General features: G+C 42.1%; 1 pseudogene; it reads left to right on the forward strand.

The window, feature by feature from the left end:
* The first annotated feature begins 9,069 nt into the window (after positions 1–9,069).
* On the forward strand, positions 9,070–9,187 carry LOC126261145 (5S ribosomal RNA; annotated as a pseudogene).
* Positions 9,188–11,302: the final 2,115 nt, after the last annotated feature.

The raw sequence follows: 11,302 nt of genomic DNA on the forward strand, positions 1-11,302 counted from the left end.
CGTTGTGATCATTACGCGAGATATATGTGGGCGGTAGTAATATGTTGCCCATCTCTTCCCGGAATGTGCTCTCTCGTAATTTCGATAATAAACCTCTCCGTATTGCGTAACGCCTTTCTTGAAGTGTCTGCCACTGGAGCTTGTTCAGCATCTCCGTAACGCTCTCGCGCTGACTAAATGTCCCCATGACGAATCGCGCTGCTTTTCGCTGGATCATGTCTATCTCTTCTATTAATCCAACCTGGTAAGGGTCCCATACTGATGAGCAATACTCAAGAATCGGACGAACAAGCGTTTTGTAAGCTACTTCTTTCGTCGATGAGTCACATTTTCTTAGAATTCTTCCTATGAATCTCAACCTGGCGCCTGCTTTTCCCACTATTTGTTTTATGTGATCATTCCACTTCAGATCGCTCCGGATAGTAACTCCTAAGTATTTTACGGTCGTTACCGCTTCCAATGATTTACCACCTATGGCATAATCGTACTGGAATGGATTTCTGCCCCTATGTATGCGCATTATATTACATTTATCTACATTTAGGGAAAGCTGCCAGCTGTCGCACCATTCATTAATCCTCTGCAGGTCTTCCTGGAGTACGTACGAGTCTTCTGATGTTGCTACTTTCTTGTAGACAACCGTGTCATCTGCAAATAGCCTCACGGAGCTACCGATGTTGTCAACTAAGTCATTTATGTATATTGTAAACAATAAAGGTCCTATCACGCTTCCTTGCGGTACTCCCGAAATTACCTCTACATCTGCAGATTTTGAACCGTTAAGAATGACATGTTGTGTTCTTTCTTCTAGGAAATCCTGAATCCAATCACAAACCTGGTCCGATATTCCGTAAGCACGTATTTTTTTCACTAAACGTAAGTGCGGAACCGTATCAAATGCCTTCCTGAAGTCCAGGAATACGGCATCAATCTGCTCGCCAGTGTCTACGGCACTGTGAATTTCTTGGGCAAATAGGGCGAGCTGGGTTTCACATGATCTCTGTTTGCGGAATCCATGTTGGTTATGATGAAGGAGATTTGTATTATCTAAGAACGTCATAATACGAGAACACAAAACATGTTCCATTATTCTACAACAGATTGACGTAAGTGAAATAGGCCTATAATTATTCGCATCTGATTTATGACCCTTCTTGAAAATGGGAACGACCTGTGCTTTCTTCCAGTCGCTAGGTACTTTACGTTCTTCCAGAGATCTACGATAAATTGCTGATAGAAAGGGGGCAAGTTCTTTAGCATAATCACTGTAGAATCTTAAGGGTATCTCGTCTGGTCCGGATGCTTTTCCGCTACTAAGTGATAGCAGTTGTTTTTCAATTCCGATATCGTTTATTTCAATATTTTCCATTTTGGCGTCCGTGCGACGGCTGAAGTCAGGGACCGTGTTACGATTTTCCGCAGTGAAACAGTTTCGGAACACTGAATTCAGTATTTCTGCCTTTCTTCGGTCGTCCTCTGTTTCGGTGCCATCGTGGTCAACGAGTGACTGAATAGGGGATTTAGATCCGCTTACCGATTTTACATATGACCAAAACTTTTTAGGGTTCTTGTTTAGATTGTTTGCCAATGTTTTATGTTCGAATTCGTTGAATGCTTCTCTCATTGCTCTCTTTACGCTCTTTTTCGCTTCGTTCAGCTTTTCCTTATCAGCTATGATTCGACTACTCTTAAACCTATGGTGAAGCTTTCTTTGTTTCCGTAGTACCTTTCGTACATGATTGTTATACCACGGTGGATCTTTCCCCTCGCTTTGGACCTTAGTCGGTACGAACTTATCTAAGGCGTACTGGACGATGTTTCTGAATTTTTTCCATTTTTGTTCCACATCCTCTTCCTCAGAAATGAACGTTTGATGGTGGTCACTCAGATATTCTGCGATTTGTGCCCTATCACTCTTGTTAAGCAAATAGATTTTCCTTCCTTTCTTGGCATTTCTTATTACACTTGTAGTCATTGATGCAACCACTGACTTATGATCACTGATACCCTCTTCTACATTCACGGAGTCGAAAAGTTCCGGTCTATTTGTTGCTATGAGGTCTAAAACGTTAGCTTCACGAGTTGGTTCTCTAACTATCTGCTCGAAGTAATTCTCGGACAAGGCAGTCAGGATAATGTCACAAGAGTCTCTGTCCCTGGCTCCAGTTCTGATTGTGTGACTATCCCATTCTATACCTGGTAGATTGAAGTCTCCCCCTATTACAATAGTATGATCACGAAACTTCTTCACGACGTTCTGCAGGTTCTCTCTGAGGCGCTCAACTACTACGGTTGCTGATGCAGGTGGCCTATAGAAGCATCCGACTATCATATCTGACCCACCTTTGATACTTAACTTAACCCAGATTATTTCACATTCGCATTCGCTAATAACTTCACTGGATATTATTGAATTCTTTACTGCTATAAATACTCCTCCACCACTGGCGTTTATCCTATCCTTGCGGTATATATTCCATTCTGTGTCTAGGATTTCGTTACTGTTCACTTCCGGTTTTAACCAACTTTCCGTTCCTAATACTATATGCGCACTATTTCCTTCAACAAGCGATACTAATTCAGGAACCTTGCCCTGGATACTCCTGCAGTTTACCAATATTACGTTAACTTTTCCTGTTTTTGGTCTCTGAGGACGGACGTTGTTTATCAACGATGCTGATGTTCTCTCTGGTAAGCCGTCAGGTATTTTATCGTTTCGCCCAAGGGGGGGTCCCTCTAACCTAAAAAACCCCCGTGTGCACGCCACACGTACTCTGCTACCCTAGTAGCTGCTTCCGGTGTGTAGTGCACGCCTGACCTGTCTAGGGGGGCCCTACAGTTCTCCACCCAATAACGGAGGTCGATGAATTTGCAACCATTATAGTCGCAGAGTCGTCTGAGCCTCTGGTTTAGACCCTCCACACGGCTCCAAACCAGAGGACCGCGATCGACTCTGGGCACTATGCTGCAGATATTAAGCTCAGCTTGCACTCCGCGTGCGATGCTGGTTGTCTTCACCAAATCAGCCAGCCGCCGGAAGGAACCAAGGATGGCCTCAGAACCCAAGCGGCAGGCGTCATTCGTTCCGACATGTGCTACTATCTGCAGCCGGTCACACCCAGTGCGTTCAATAGCTGCCGGAAGGGCCTCCTCCACATTACGGACGAGACCCCCCGGCAAGCACACCGAGTGCACACTGGCATTCTTCCCCGACCTACCCGCTATTTTCCTGAGGGGCTCCATAACCCGCCTAACGTTGGAGCTCCCTATAACTAATAGGCCCGCCCTCTGTGACTGTCGGGACCTTGCCGGAGAATCGGCCACTGGCCCAACAGGCGAGGCATCCTGTGGTGGCTCGGAAACGATGTCATCACCACTAGGAAGCACCCCGTACCTGTTGGAAAGGGGTAAGGCAGCCGCCACGCGGCCAGATCCCACCTTCGCCTTTCGGCCAGGCACGCGCGAGCCCACCACTGTCCGCCATTCACCCTGGAGTGATGGCTGACCGGTAAGATGCTCACTGCCGGAAGACGCAGCGACATCAGGGGTTCCATGTGATTCCAAGGCCACCGAAGTAGGCATAGGTCTCACCACAGTTGCCCCAACGCCACTACGAGCCGACGCCTGCGCCTCGAGCTCGATGAGCCTAACAGACAAAGCCTCCACCTGTCCCCGAAGAGTGGCCAATTCTCCTTGCGTCCGCTCACAACAACCACAGTCCCTACACATGACTATGTTTACCCTACTCTATACGGTGACAAATTCCCAAGATAATCTTCTGATGAGCTACTCTGATAATCAAGAAACACTCACTGAAATACGAGACGCGAAAACTACGCTAGGTTTTCCCAGAAAAACTATTTAAAAGCTAAGCGCAGCAAATAAGTACAAAAACACTGTTATTGAAATAAAAGGTTCTACCTAGTAAGCACTCGAACACGCAAGAAATTACAAAAATAAACTAGTAATTACACAGATAACTGAAAATAAGTCGCTGCTGTTTGTAAAATATGTAAGAAGCAAACGGTGTACTCGCCTTAGTAGTAGCAGGAGCTAGCGATGCGCTCTCGCTGACGGCCTAACTGACACTGATGTTGTGTGTGTGAAATCTTATGGGACTTAACTGCTTAAGTCATCAGTCCCTAAGCTTACACACTACTTAATCTAAATTATCCTAAGGACAAACACACACACACCCACGCCCGAGGGAGGACTCGAACCTCCGCCGGGACCATCCGCACAGCCCACAACTGCAGCGCCTTAGACCGCTCGGCCAGTCCCGAGCGGCGACAAATGATGAATGTGACATAACAGTTGCCCAACATCTAGATGCAAGGAAAACGTGTTCAGGATGGGCGTTGTATACAGAGCATAACCTTCCTTCGGGTTGGTGCGGGGAGCAGCTCGATGATGGGATAAGGAAAAATCAGCGTCATAGTTTATTAGAATTTTGACAGGTAATTTCAACTGCATCTGTAAGGCGTGGATGAGGTCTTATGTGTAATCCATTCTCACGTGACGAATCTGTAGTCTTTTGAGATTGGGATTTAGGTTTGCCCCCAAAAATCTTAGCAATTGTCACCACAACTAATATGAAGCGTTTGGAGAGCATGAATTAGCGAAAACTCGAGAGTACAATGTTCTTTCGATTATCATGAGATCACAAATGTCTTTAGTGAGCGCTTCATTTGATGATTGTAGAAATGTAATGATCCATTACGACATGACAGTTCATTGCAAATGGTACTATTTGTCATCCGTGACACTAATTTAGCGTTCATGAATGATCGCATTTCGTCACGTGGTAGCGCAACTGATCACAAAATAACAACGTGAATTGTCTTGTTAAAGCCCACATACAATACAAAGTTCATGTTAATCACTACACAAAGTTTGTACACATGTTTATGTGACTTTGAAAGTCATTGCAGAATAGATCACATCACTAAATTGTTGTATGAAAACGCTGCGTTCCAATGTCTTTAGAATACAGATAGGCACACAGTCATTCCTGTACACACATGCCTTATACTCTTTACTACGGGTAAGCTAAAGTATGCAAAATTACAATGGACACTTGCATGGATTGCAGCTGTACATTTTCATATCCGTGTCTACTGACGCATCACACGGTGATGGGTGTTCTAACTACAAAAAAATCACTAAAAGTAAAAAAAAAGGAGTCGAACAGACGTCGCCCAGATACCTGTATAACTAATACATAGATACAGCTAAAATTAAGATTTGTGGAGAGGTAGCTGAGTCTGTTCTCTGTGTGTTGCAATGATGGAACTAATCACTTGCATTCTCTTCAGTGAAAGTTGAAACAAATCATTACTAACGTAATAACACAAAAAATACAAAACTGCATAATAAAACTGCTGCCACAATGTCATATACACTTATATTAATATATATGTAACACAAACAACATAATATTGTGTCTGAACGAATGATATATCGCAATTTTGTTTGTCAGTATCTGAGAACAACCATTAACCCAAAACTAATCACTAAACAATATAAAAGAATATTTTTCTCACTGATTACATCAGTCTTCAGAATAATATGGTTTTACGTCCTGATGCAGATGCATCACCTTCATACTGGTACTAGTAATGTAACATAAGACATACGCACCAGCATTCAGTACTGATATAATCCGAAGGTGCATTGAGTACACAAGAGACCATTTTTCGTTTTCCTTCTCAAGCAATGACGCCTTTGGATGGCTCTTCAGTTACAGTTTTGTTCCCACTGGGTTGTAGTTGCGTCCTCTTCAACAGCTGCTCATAGTACTTCATCCTCTGTTGTGCTTTTCCCTTCATCCTATCTAATGCTTAACGAATCATGGTCTCCCTAGGTTCTATTACAGCATTTATCTTCGGTAAACAATTGATCCACTCATTGATTTCCTTTTTATTAAACAGAAGTTCCGTTGGCGTAGTTTCAGTTGACGAGAGAGTCAAATTATTGTATACTTATTCGAATGGCTATGAATAGTCTATCCACTATCTTTCTTCACGGTGACAATATGCGCAGATAGATCTGTTTAATTCACGAAACAACCTCGCCATTCGTTAGGATTTCAGACAATCTGGAGTTCAAAATTTGCTTTATCCCGTTGTATCTTAAGTACCTTTTTTACCAGTGTGCCATAAATTTGACAGCATTGTCTCACAATAACACACCTGGCTTGGCAACATGAGGAATGTAATCATTTGCGAGACTATTGACGACGGACTGCGCGGTATAAATGCGGATAGGATACAGTTTCATATATTTGGTAAACAGGGCGTAAAATCCTGTAAGTATTTAACATTTCCTCTCTTAGTAGGTAGGTGTCCCATTACATCTACACATACAGTCTGTAGTGGTTCTCCTGTGATGATCGGATGTAAAACTCCACAGGCACTGTGGTTTGAAGGTTTAGCCTTTTGACGTATTTGATATTTCCTTGTTATTTGCTGAACACTTTTTCCTGGATTAGGAACATGACAATATCAAATTACCTTCCACATGGAATGTGGAATGCACTCAATGACTGTGATATGGCCTTCAAAACTCTGGGGAGTAGCCATCACTCGTTTCTTTGTGGATTTATTAAAGCAAATTCAGATTTCGGCTGATAACTCGCCATTATCAATGCAATACTTCATCATCTCACAGTTCATTCAAGACTTCAAGTCTTGAATAACTGTTACAGGAGCGTAATCATTAGGGATTCACGTACAAAACGTTCGTCAGAATTTATGTCACTGGCATGCAATAATTTATTTTGAATGTCATAAAGTAGCTTCGCCTTTAATATTCTAATAAGGTCTTTGGCAGATACTGGTTCCGATAAATATTTCGTCTCATTATGATAATGCTCAAAGTATCTGCTTAACGTACCTAACCGTGAATTGCGCGGTACCGTATTGTAAATCTGCTTACGGATTGTAGCAGGCCAATACCTTGCAATAAATGCAGTCCCGAATTCGGCATATGTATTCAAGTTTCTGCTGCTTCAACTGTCCTAAGGGCTCCGTCACCTAATATATGGCCATTAACATAACTTATCTCCTGACTTTCGGTCCAGATTCTAGGTAAAACTAAATGATCTAAATGACTAAGCGACTGATTCCACAGTTTTCTTGACTCCCAAAGGTAGTGTTATAGGCCATTTGCTGTTCCTTATCTATATAAACGATTTGGGAGACAATCTGAGCAGCCGTCTTATGTTGTTTGCGGATGACGCTATCTTTTATTGACTAATAAAGGCATCAGAGGATCAAAACAATTAGCAAAACGATTTATAAAAGATATCTGTATGGTGCGAAAGTTGGCAGTTGACCCTTAATAACTAAATGTGTGAGGTCATCCACACCAGTGCTAAAAGGAATCCGTTAAACTTCGGTTACACGATAAATCACTCAAATCTAAAGGCCATAAATTCAACTAAATACCTAGAAATTACAATTACCAACAGCTTAAATTGGAAGGAACACACAGAAAATGTTTTGGGGAAGGCTAACCAAAGATTGCGTTTTGTTAGCAGGGCACATAGAAAATGTAACAGACCTACTAAGGACACTGCCTGCACTACGCTTGTCCGTCCTCTTTTAGAATACTATTGCGCGGTGTGGAATCCTTACCAGATAGCATTGACGGAGTACATCGAAATAGTTAAAAGAAGGGCAGTACGTTTTGTATTATCGCGAAATATGGGAGAGACTGTCACTGAAACGATACAAGATTTGGGGTGGACATCATTGAAACAAAGGCGTTTATCGTTGCAGCGGAACCTTCTCACGAAATTCCAATCACCAACTTTCTCCTCGGAATGCCAAAATATTTTTTGGACACCGACCTACATATGGAGAAACGATCAACATGATAAAACAAGGGAAATCAGAGCTCGTACGGAAAGATGTATGTGGTCGTCTTATCGTGCTGTACGAGATTGGAGAAATAGAGAATTGTGAAGGTGTTTCGATTAACCTTCTGCAGGCTCTTAAATATGATTTGCAGAGTATCCATGTAGATGTAGATGTAGATAAGATGGAAATTTTGTATGCTTAATTAATTTTACTTACATATGTAATGCTGCATAATCACTCACATGATCTGGCGTTACATTCGGGTACGGTGGTCTTTGTATCTGTACTTGCTCATGTTGTTTAAAAGATTGTTGTGTGGGGTGCTTTTGATTATCTCTCATTGTCATGCTCTCATTGCAGTAATGAACGAGTAATTATCCTGCTAAGAATCACGTAGATTGTTCATTTGCTGACTGATGTCTTCCATTTGTGGTTACGCCAGAACACAGTAGGGAAAAAATATTGACTACTATGCATGAAATACGTAAACAGAATGACAGTTGTTTATTGACAGTGCACCCGTAACTACCTTATAAATTGAAATATGATTTATTTAATTCACAGTCATGAACGATGTCGACACAGAAATTTGTTTCTATATGTAGTAATTCATAAAAAAATAATTTGTGTGGGTGGCGCTATTTACTATATTAGAAGAAGCTTTGGGGATAGCTAACTTCGACGTCTCGGTTACAACATTCATAAAATTGTTCGCTTAATTGAGTTCGAGTTTCTTGCAAACCTCTGACAATTTCTTAGCTAGAAATATCTTATCTTACTTGACTTCTTTTACCGCTGACTGAATCTTCTGCACAACAGTAGTTGTCAGCCGGTTATCTTTGTCCTCTGATGGGAAACCTCCATAAACTGTTCTGCTTGTTGTGTGAGTTACTTGTTGATAATACCACGCTGTCCACGAGTAACATCTCTTACTGCTTGTGACAGCTCTGGAATTACAGCTGAATGTACAGTTTTTTCTTGCAATAACGTGCTTGATTGTAACTTTGAAACAGCACATCAAAAGAAATCTAATGCGGACTGTGTAGCATCAACGTCGCACATATGGTTGACACAAACAAATTGTTCACACTGACTACGTCTAATCTACAATAAAAGTGCCTGTCTGCTACTAATAACTCGCTTCTACACCCTTTAAAAGAGTCGGCAGTGGCAGAAATGAAAATATTCACCTGCTTTTCGGGCACTAGGCAACGGCTTTGCCGCAGTGGATACACTGGTTCCCGTCAGATCACCGAAGTTAAGCGCTGTCGGGCGTGGCCGGCACTTGGATAGGTGACCATCCGGGTCCCCATGCGCTGTTGCCATTTTTCGGGGCGCACTCAGCCTCGTGATACCAATTGCGGAGCTACTCGACCGAACAGTAGCGGCTCCGGTCACAGAAAACCATCATAATGACCGAGAGATGAGTGTGCTGACGTGGGCCCCTCCTATCCGCATTATCACCTGAGGATGACATGGCGGTCGGATGGTCCCGATGGGCCGCTTGTGGACTGAAGGTGGATTGTGTGTGTCTTTTTTTTTTTTTTTTTTTTTTTGTACGCTGCCGTGTAGTCGTCCAATGTTACAATTATTCGATCTCAAGTTTTGCTCCTGTACATGTATCTTCTCTGCAATACTCCATCAATCGTACGTGCAAAAGAAAAACAATATCAGTAACATGTACCAAAATTTGTAATAAATACAGTGTGTTGTAACGTATGATGCAAACTCAAGATCAGTCCTGTCATGGTAGACAGATCGTATCGTCATTTTTATTGTGTTTTCTGGTTTTATTAACAAGATAAGCATGTATCCTTGTTTTTAAATGGTGTAAGAAATGTCTATTGAAACTAAACTCGCCTTTTCTGTGTTTCGTCATGTAGTAATATATTGATGTAGAGCTAAAGCAGATTCCTCTTGAGTCCGTTGAAAGTCTCCGTGTTTATTTGCAGGTTCGTACGTCAACCTCCACAGCCTCTCTCCAACTCCATGTCGACATAATGTAACTGAAACTCTCTATAGTAATTAGAGCTACTAGAAAGAGTAAGATGTTCGTTCGAGTCTCATCTCATTTTGTATCATAGATGAGCACTCATTTATTCCTTCTTATTTCTTTCTTGGATACAACTGTTGCTGTTATTAACAAGTTGTAATACGTAATATTCACAGTTATATATTTCTTTCGTCTTTATCAGAGCAAAATGAAAATCGGAGTTATTACAATTACGTTCGGCAACAGAGATAACAAAAATCAGAACAATGCTATGATAATTTTCACTTTCCTTATGCAGGGAGTAACGTCTTTGGTTCGTACTCAAAGCACTGTATCTGACACAGCTATTTCCATAATAAAATGTAGTATTACACACGAGTAAACACAAAGGAATTTAACGGAAGCATGTGATGAAGTCGTTGCGTAGCTGCAGTCAGTAGATACAATTTTGGATTAATAACTCCCAGCCGGTCGAAGTGGCCGAGTGGTTCTAGGCGCTACAGTCTGTGGGTTTAAGTAGTTCTAAGTTCTAGGAGACTGATGACCTCAGATGTTAAGTCCCATAGTGCTCAGAGCCATGTGAACCATTCGTTTTAAAAGTGTAGGACTACACCCTTTACACGATGTGAGATGAGGTCTGTCGGCACAATATTCGTTACAGCAGGCATGAGAATCATGTCTGGGGAATACATTATGGTAATACTTCACGCAACAAGTGAGTGTTTGTGATTACTCAGTCAATTTTGTAAGTAAATGAGCTGAATTTACTGCAGTTGAGCTCTTAGGAATAGCAACAATTTAGGCAGATGCATAATGTGTTACTCTACTAGGAGCAAGTAAGCTGTGTAAAGTTCCTCCACAGTATATTCATCCACCATCTGTACAGCAGGAACACCACCCTTTCAACACTAACATCCCTCACTGGCTGTGTGTGCGCATTCTCTCTGCAGCAGTTTTCAACCACTCGCAAATTGACCTAGTGTGTTGTCAACAAGCTTTTCACTTAGAAGAATGTTCCTAAAGACGACATGCTGTGAGGCGAGTGGAATATCTGATCCTTCCCAGTATGCAAGAACACGCAGAAACACACAAAACTGTCTTTCGGTACAGTGGAACGTCTGAAACCTCCAACAGTCAGCCAGCCCTTGGACAGTTTACATGAAGAGATTATAACCACATCCAGTGACGGACACTGCTATGCACAAGTCCGGGGAGGGGGGAGATGGCCGATTGGCACACGCTGAGATGACTCGCGTAAATAGCCATTTGTATTTCATTTACAGGGGACATATTGTTTCAATGTTTTTCCTACATTAGCCTGATTTTACTTTTCTGGGGACCACTTTCAGACTGTGCTGGAGCATCCACAACGTTTGTACTGTTGACCATTGTTCTTCATCTGTGATGATAGCCGGGAATTTCGCTGTTGCTGCAGGAGCGCCAGTCT

The sequence above is a fragment of the Schistocerca nitens genome, chromosome 5 (genome assembly GCF_023898315.1).
Source record: "Schistocerca nitens isolate TAMUIC-IGC-003100 chromosome 5, iqSchNite1.1, whole genome shotgun sequence".
NCBI lineage: Eukaryota > Metazoa > Arthropoda > Insecta > Orthoptera > Acrididae > Schistocerca > Schistocerca nitens.